The sequence below is a fragment of the Cottoperca gobio genome, chromosome 2 (assembly GCF_900634415.1).
Source record: "Cottoperca gobio chromosome 2, fCotGob3.1, whole genome shotgun sequence".
NCBI lineage: Eukaryota > Metazoa > Chordata > Actinopteri > Perciformes > Bovichtidae > Cottoperca > Cottoperca gobio.
In genome coordinates, this window is record NC_041356.1 from 12,482,413 (window position 1) to 12,491,829 (window position 9,417).

The following is a 9,417-nucleotide window of genomic DNA, read 5'->3' on the forward strand; positions in this document are numbered from 1 at the left end:
TTATGACATACTATACTATGACTTTTTATTTTATTAATGACATACTATACTATGACTTTATATTTTATTTATTACATACTATACTGTGACTTTTTATTTTATTTATGACATACTATACTATGACTTTTTATTTTATTTATGACATACTATACTATGACCTTTTATGTTATTTATCACATACTATACTATGACTTTTTATTTTATTAATGGCATACTATACTGTGACTTTTTATTTTATTTATGACATACTATACTATGACTTTATATTATTTATGGCATACTATACTGTGACTTTTTATTTTATTTATGGCATACTATACTGTGACTTTATTTTATTTATGGCATACTATACTATGACTTTTTATTTTATTTATGGCATACTATACTATGACTTTATTTTATTTATGGCATACTATACTATGACTTTTTATTTTATTTATGGCATACTATACTGTGACTTTATTTTATTTATGGCATACTATACTATGACTTTTTATTTTATTTATGGCATACTATACTATGACTTTATTTTATTTATGGCATACTATACTATGACTTTTTATTTTATTTATGGCATACTATACTCTGACTTTATTTTATTTATGGCAGACTATACTATGACTTTATATTTTATTTATGGCATACTATACTATGACTTTATTTTATTTATGACATACTATACTATGACTATTTTATTAATGGCATACTATACTATGACTTTATATTTTATTTATGTCATACTATACTATGACTTTTTATTTTATTTATGGCATACTACACTATGACTTTATTTTATTTATGACATACTATACTATGACTATTTTATTAATGGCATACTATACTATGACTTTATTTTATTTATGACATACTATACTATGACTATTTTATTAATGGCATACTATACTATGACTTTATTTTATTTATGACATACTATACTATGACTATTTTATTAATGGCATACTATACTATGACTTTATTTTATTTATGACATACTATACTATGACTTTTCATTTTATTTATGACATACTATACTATGACTTTATTTTATTTATGGCTTACTATACTATGACTTTTTATTTTATTTATGACATACTATACTATGACTTTTTATTTTATTTATGGCATACTATACTATGACTTTATTTTATTTATGGCAAACTATACTATGACTTTATTTTATTTATGACATACTATACTATGACTTTTTATTTTATTTATGACATACTATACTATGACTATTTTATTAATGGCATACTATACTATGACTTTTTATTGTATTTACTATACTATACTATGACTTTTTATTTCATTGATGACATACTATACTATGACTTTATTTTATTTATGGCTTACTATACTATGACTTTTTATTTTATTTATGACATACTATACTATGACTTTTTATTTTATTTATGGCATACTATACTATGACTTTATTTTATTTATGGCATACTATACTATGACTTTTTATTTTATTTATGGCATACTATACTATGACTTTATTTTATTTATGACATACTATACTATGACTTTTTATTTTATTTATGGCATACTATACTATGACTTTTTATTTATGACATACTATACTATGACTTTTTATTTTATTTATGGCATACTATACTATGACTTTATTTTATTTATGGCATACTATACTATGACTTTATTTTATTTATGACATACTATACTATGACTTTTTATTTATTTATGGCATACTATACTATGACTTTTTATTTTATTTATGACATACTATACTATGACTTTTTATTTATGACATACTATACTATGACTTTTTATTTTATTTATGGCATACTATACTATGACTTTATTTTATTTATGGCATACTATACTATTACTTTATTTTATTTATGGCATACTATACTCTGTCTTTTTATTTTATTTATGGCATACTATACTATGACTTTTTATTTTATTTATGACATACTATACTCTGACTTTATTTTATTTATGGCAGACTATACTATGACTTTATATTTTATTTATGGCATACTATACTATGACTTTATATTTTATTTATGGCATACTACACTATGACATTATTTTATTTATGACATACTACACTATGACTTTATTTTATTTATGACATACTATACTATGACTATTTTATTAATGGCATACTATACTATGACTTTATATTTTATTTATGTCATACTATACTATGACTTTTTATTTTATTTATGGCATACTACACTATGACTTTATTTTATTTATGACATACTATACTATGACTATTTTATTAATGGCATACTATACTATGACTTTATTTTATTTATGACATACTATACTATGACTATTTTATTAATGGCATACTATACTATGACTTTATTTTATTTATGACATACTATACTATGACTTTATTTTATAAATGGCATACTATACTATGACTTTTTATTGTATTTACTATACTATACTATGACTTTTTATTTCATTGATGACATACTATACTATGACTTTATTTTATTTATGGCTTACTATACTATGACTTTTTATTTTATTTATGACATACTATACTATGACTTTTTATTTTATTTATGGCATACTATACTATGACTTTATTTTATTTATGGCAAACTATACTATGACTTTATTTTATTTATGACATACTATACTATGACTTTTTATTTTATTTATGACATACTATACTATGACTATTTTATTAATGGCATACTATACTATGACTTTATTTTATTTATGACATACTATACTATGACTTTATTTTATTTATGACATACTATACTGTGACTTTTTATTTTATTTATGGCATACTATACTATGACTTTTTATTTTATTTATGGCATACTATACTATGACTTTTTATTTTATTTATGGCATACTATACTATGACTTTATTTTATTTATGACATACTATACTATGACTTTTTATTTTATTTATGACATACTATACTATGACTTTTTATTTTATTTATGGCATACTATACTATGACTTATTATTTATGACATACTATACTATGACTTTTTCTTTTATTTATGGCATACTATACTATGACTTTATTTTATTTATGGCATACTATACTATGACTTTATTTTATTTATGACATACTATACTATGACTTTTTATTTTATTTATGGCATACTATACTATGACTTTTTATTTTATTTATGACATACTATACTATGACTTTTTATTTATGACATACTATACTATGACTTTTTATTTTATTTATGGCATACTATACTATGACTTTATTTTATTTATGGCATACTATACTATTACTTTATTTTATTTATGGCATACTATACTCTGTCTTTTTATTTTATTTATGGCATACTATACTATGACTTTATTTTGTAAATGGCATACTATACTATGACTTTATTTTATTTATGGCAAACTATACTATGACTTTTTATTTTATTTATGACATACTATACTATGACTTTTTATTTTATTTATGACAAACTATACTATGACTTTTTATTTTATTTATGGCATACTATACTATGACTTTTTATTTTATTTATGGCATACTATACTATGACTTTTTATTTTATTTATGACATACTATACTATGACTTTTTATTTTATTTATGGCATACTATACTATGACTTTTTATTTTATTTATGACATACTATACTATGACTTTATTTTATTTATGGCATACTATACTATGACTTTATTTTATTTATGGCATACTATACTATGACTTTTTATTTTATTTATGGCATACTATACTATGACTTTATTTATTTATGACATACTATACTATGACTTTTTATTTTATTTATGACATACTATACTATGACTTTATTTTATTTATGGCATACTATACTATGACTTTATTTTATTTATGGCATACTATACTATGACTTTTTATTTTATTTATAACATACTATACTATGACTTTTTATTTTATTTATGGCATACTATACTATGACTTTATTTTATTAATGGCATACTATACTATGACTTTTTATTTTATTTATGACATACTATACTCTGACTTTATTTTATTTATGGCAGACTATACTATGACTTTATATTTTATTTATGGCATACTATACTATGACTTTTTATTTTATTTATGGCATACTACACTATGACTTTATTTTATTTATGACATACTACACTATGACTTTTTATTTTATTTATGGCATACTATACTATGACTTTTTATTTTATTTATGGCATACTATACTATGACTTTTTATTTTATTTATGGCATACTATACTATGACTTTTTATTTTATTTATGGCATACTATACTATGACTTTATTTTATTAATGGCATACTATACTATGACTTTTTATTTTATTTATGGCATACTATACTCTGACTTTATTTTATTTATGGCAGACTATACTATGACTTTATATTTTATTTATGGCATACTATACTATGACTTTATATTTTATTTATGGCATACTACACTATGACTTTATTTTATTTATGACATACTACACTATGACTTTATTTTATTAATGGCATACTATACTATGACTTTATATTTTATTTATGTCATACTATACTATGACTTTTTATTTTATTTATGGCATACTACACTATGACTTTATTTTATTTATGACATACTATACTATGACTATTTTATTAATGGCATACTATACTATGACTTTATTTTATTTATGACATACTATACTATGACTATTTTATTAATGGCATACTATACTATGACTTTATTTTATATATGACATACTATACTATGACTATTTTATTAATGGCATACTATACTATGACTTTATTTTATTTATGACATACTATACTATGACTTTATTTTATAAATGGCATACTATACTATGACTTTTTATTGTATTTACTATACTATACTACGACTTTTTATTTCATTGATGACATACTATACTATGACTTTATTTTATTTATGGCTTACTATACTATGACTTTTTATTTTATTTATGACATACTATACTATGACTTTTTATTTTATTTATGGCATACTATACTATGACTTTATTTTATTTATGGCAAACTATACTATGACTTTATTTTATTTATGACATACTATACTATGACTTTTTATTTTATTTATGACATACTATACGATGACTTTTTATTTTATTTATGGCATACTATACTATGACTTTTTATTTTATTTATGGCATACTATACTATGACTTTTTATTTTATTTATGGCATACTATACTGTGACTTTTTATTTTATTTATGACATACTATACTATGACTATTTTATTAATGGCATACTATACTATGACTTTATTTTATTTATGACATACTATACTATGACTTTATATTTTATTTATGACATACTATACTATGACTTTTTATTTTATTTATGGCATACTATACTATGACTTTTTATTTTATTTATGGCATACTATACTATGACTTTATTTTATTAATGGCATACTATACTATGACTTTTTATTTTATTTATGGCATACTATACTCTGACTTTATTTTATTTATGGCAGACTATACTATGACTTTATATTTTATTTATGGCATACTATACTATGACTTTATATTTTATTTATGGCATACTACACTATGACTTTATTTTATTTATGACATACTACACTATGACTTTATTTTATTAATGGCATACTATACTATGACTTTATATTTTATTTATGTCATACTATACTATGACTTTTTATTTTATTTATGGCATACTATACTATGACTTTATTTTATTTATGACATACTATACTATGACTATTTTATTAATGGCATACTATACTATGACTTTATTTTATTTATGACATACTATACTATGACTATTTTATTAATGGCATACTATACTATGACTTTATTTTATATATGACATACTATACTATGACTATTTTATTAATGGCATACTATACTATGACTTTATTTTATTTATGACATAGTATACTATGACTTTATTTTATAAATGGCATACTATACTGTGACTTTTTATTGTATTTACTATACTATACTACGACTTTTTATTTCATTGATGACATACTATACTATGACTTTATTTTATTTATGGCTTACTATACTATGACTTTTTATTTTATTTATGACATACTATACTATGACTTTTTATTTTATTTATGGCATACTATACTATGACTTTATTTTATTTATGGCAAACTATACTATGACTTTATTTTATTTATGACATACTATACTATGACTTTTTATTTTATTTATGACATACTATACTATGACTTTTTATTTTATTTATGGCATACTATACTATGACTTTTTATTTTATTTATGGCATACTATACTGTGACTTTTTATTTTATTTATGACATACTATACTATGACTATTTTATTAATGGCATACTATACTATGACTTTATTTTATTTATGACATACTATACTATGACTTTATATTTTATTTATGACATACTATACTATGACTTTTTATTTTATTTATGGCATACTATACTATGACTTTATATTTTATTTATGGCATACTACACTATGACTTTATTTTATTTATGACATACTACACTATGACTTTATTTTATTAATGGCATACTATACTATGACTTTTTATTTTATTTATGACATACTATACTATGACTTTATATTTTATTTATGTCATACTATACTATGACTTTATATTTTATTTATGTCATACTATACTATGACTTTTTATTTTATTTATGGCATACTACACTATGACTTTATTTTATTTATGACATACTATACTATGACTATTTTATTAATGGCATACTATACTATGACTTTATTTTATTTATGACATACTATACTATGACTATTTTATTAATGGCATACTATACTATGACTTTATTTTATATATGACATACTATACTATGACTATTTTATTAATGGCATACTATACTATGACTTTATTTTATTTATGACATACTATACTATGACTTTATTTTATAAATGGCATACTATACTATGACTTTTTATTGTATTTACTATACTATACTACGACTTTTTATTTCATTGATGACATACTATACTATGACTTTATTTTATTTATGGCTTACTATACTATGACTTTTTATTTTATTTATGACATACTATACTATGACTTTTTATTTTATTTATGACATACTATACTATGACTTTTTATTTTATTTATGGCATACTATACTATGACTTTATTTTATTTATGGCAAACTATACTATGACTTTATTTTATTTATGACATACTATACTATGACTTTTTATTTTATTTATGACATACTATACTATGACTTTATTTTATTAATGACATACTATACTATGACTTTTTATTTTATTTATGACATACTATACTATGACTTTTTATTTTATTTATGGCATACTATACTATGACTTTTTATTTTATTTATGGCATACTATACTATGACTTTTTATTTTATTTATGACATACTATACTATGACTTTATTTTATTTATGACATACTATACTATGACTTTATTTTATTTATGGCATTCTATACTATGACTTTATTTTATTTATGGCATACTATACTATTACTTTATTTTATTAATGGCATATTATACTATGACTTTATTTTATTTATGACATACTATACTATGACTTTTTATTTTATTTATGGCATACTATACTATGACTTTATATTTTATTTATGACATACTATACTATGACTTTATTTTATTTATGACATACTATACTATGACTTTTTATTTTATTTATGGCATACTATACTATGACTTTTTATTTTATTTATGGCATACTATACTATGACTTTTTATTTTATTTATGGCATACTATACTATGAGTTTTTATTTTATTTATGACATACTATACTATGACTATTTTATTAATGGCAATCTATACTATGAGTTTTTATTTTATTTATGACATACTATACTATGACTATTTTATTAATGGCAATCTATACTATGAGTTTTTATTTTATTTATGACATACTATACTATGACTTTATTTTATTTATGACATACTATACTATGACTTTATTTTATTTATGACATACTAAACTATGACTATTTTATTAATGGCAATCTATACTATGAGTTTTTATTTTATTTATGACATACTATACTATGACTATTTTATTAATGGCAATCTATACTATGAGTTTTTATTTTATTTATGACATACTATACTATGACTTTATTTTATTTATGACATACTATACTATGACTTTATTTTATTTATGACATACTATACTATGACTTTATTTTATTTATAACATACTATACTATGACTTTTTATTTTATTTATGGCATACTATACTATGACTTTTTCATTTTATTAATGGCATACTATACTATGACTTTTTATTTTATTTATGGCATACTATACTATGACTTTTTCATTTTATTAATGGCATACTATACTATGACTTTTTATTTTATTTATGGCATACTATACTATGACTTTATTTTATTTATGGCATATTATACTATGACTTTTTATTTTATTTATGACATACTATACTGTGACTTTATTTTATTTATGACATACTATACTATGACTTTATTTTATTTATGGCATACTATACTATGACTTTATATTTTATTTATGACATACTATACTATGACTTTTTATTTTATTTATGACATGCTATACTATGACTTTATTTTATTTATGGCATGCTATACTATGACTTTATTTTATTTATGACATACTATACTATGACTTTTTATTTATGACATACTATACTATGACTTTTTATTTTATTTATGGCATACTATACTATGACTTTATTTTATTTATGACATACTATACTATGACTTTATTTTATTTATGGCATACTATACTATTACTTTATTTTATTAATGGCATATTATACTATGACTTTATTTTATTTATGACATACTATACTATGACTTTTTATTTTATTTATGGCATACTATACTATGACTTTATATTTTATTTATGGCATATTATACTATGACTTTTTATTTTATTTATGGCATACTATACTGTGACTTTATTTTATTTATGACGTACTATACTATGACTTTTTATTTTATTTATGGCATACTATACTATGACTTTTTATTTTATTTATGGCATACTATACTATGACTTTTTATTTTATTTATGACATACTATACTATGACTTTATTTTATTTATGGCATACTATACTCTGACTTTATTTTATTTATGACATACTATACTATGACTTTTTATTTTATTTATGACATACTATACTATGACTTTATATTTTATTTATGGCATACTAATGGCGGAAAAAGATGAAGAACTCGGAGCTTGAATGTCGAATCAAAACAGCAATCCTCTCGTTAAATCGATATATTTATTAACATGATAAGTCAAACATAGAAAATACTCTCAGCTGAGGACACAAATCTCATCACCGTTTCCACAGACTGAAAAGCTAAGAAACCCCAGATTGCTGTCTGACGTCTCCGCTCAAAGTGTGACAAAGAGTTGTAAAACATCACATCTAACACATGGAGTAGGCGTTGTCCTTCTCCTCATTGGTC